Raw genomic sequence first — 1,348 nt, 5'->3', positions numbered from 1 at the left:
TCCCTTTGGGTTTCTTGCAGTAGTGTTTTGTAGTTTTCTTTGGATAGGTCTTTTACATCCCTGGTTAGATTTATTCCTAAGTATTTTATTTTTTGGGGGGCTGTTATAAATGGTATTGTTTTCCTGATTTCCTTTTCATCGTTCTCTTTATTGGTCTATAGGAATCCAACCAATTTTTGAATGTTTATCTGGTATCCTGTTACTCTGCTGAATCTTTCTATTAGTTCCAGTAGTTTTCTCAGGGATTTTTTAGGGTTTTCTATGTATAGTATCATATCATCTGCAAACAGGGACAGTTTAACTTCTTTATTACCAATTTGGATGCCCTTTCTTTCTTTTTCTTGCGTTATTGCTCTAGCTAGGACTTCCAGCACAATATTAAATAGGAGTGGTTTTAAAGGACATCTTGTCTTGTTCCTGTTCTCAAGAGGAATGTTTTCAGCCACTCTCCATTAAGAATAATGTTGGCTATTGATTTTGCACTGATGCCCTTTATTATGTTGAGAAATTTCCTTTCTATACCTATTTTATCAAGAGTTTTTATCAGGAATGGGTGTTGGGCTTTGTCAAATGTCTTTTCTGCATCAATTGAGATGATCATGTGATTCTTTTCTTTCCTTTCCTTTTATTTATGTGGTGGATTACGTTGATTGATTTTCTAATGTTGAACCATCCTTGCATACCTGGCATGAATCCTATTTGTTCAAGGTGTATTATTTTTTTGATATGATGTTGAATTCTATTGGCTAGAATTTTGTTGAGAACTTTTGCATCTATATTCATGAGAGATATTGGTCTGCAATTTTCTTTTTCATTGTATCTTTGCCTGGTTTTGGTATCAGGGTTATGGTGGCTTCATAGAATGAATTCGGAAGTGTTGCTTCCTTTTCTATGTTCTGAAATAGTTTGAGTAGTACTGGTATAAGCTCTTCTCTGAATGTTTTGTAGAATTCTCCAGTGAAGCCATCTGGGACAGGCCTTTTCTTTGTTAGGAGTTTTTTTTTTGTTTGTTTGTTTGTTTAAATTAACTTTTCAATCTCTTCTCTTGTTACTGGTCTGTTCAGATTTTCAACATCACTTTGTGTTAGTTTGTGTAGGTAGTGTGTTTCTAGAAATTTATCCATTTCCTCTAGGTTTTCAAATTTGTTCAGGTATAGTTTTCCATAATATTCTGTTATGATCCTTTTTATTTCAGTTAGGTCTGTTGTAATGTCACCCATTTCATTTCTTATTTGGGTTATTTGAGTCCTCTCCTGTTTTTCTTTTGTCAGTCTGGCCAGTGGTTTGTTGATTTTGTTGATCCTTTCAAAGAACCAACTTTTGGTTTTGTTGATTCTTTCTACTGTTT

The sequence above is a fragment of the Trichechus manatus genome, unplaced genomic scaffold (assembly GCF_000243295.1).
Source record: "Trichechus manatus latirostris isolate Lorelei unplaced genomic scaffold, TriManLat1.0 scaffold00027, whole genome shotgun sequence".
Classification (NCBI taxonomy): Eukaryota; Metazoa; Chordata; class Mammalia; order Sirenia; family Trichechidae; genus Trichechus; species Trichechus manatus.
Note: the sequence above shows the minus strand (reverse complement) of the source record.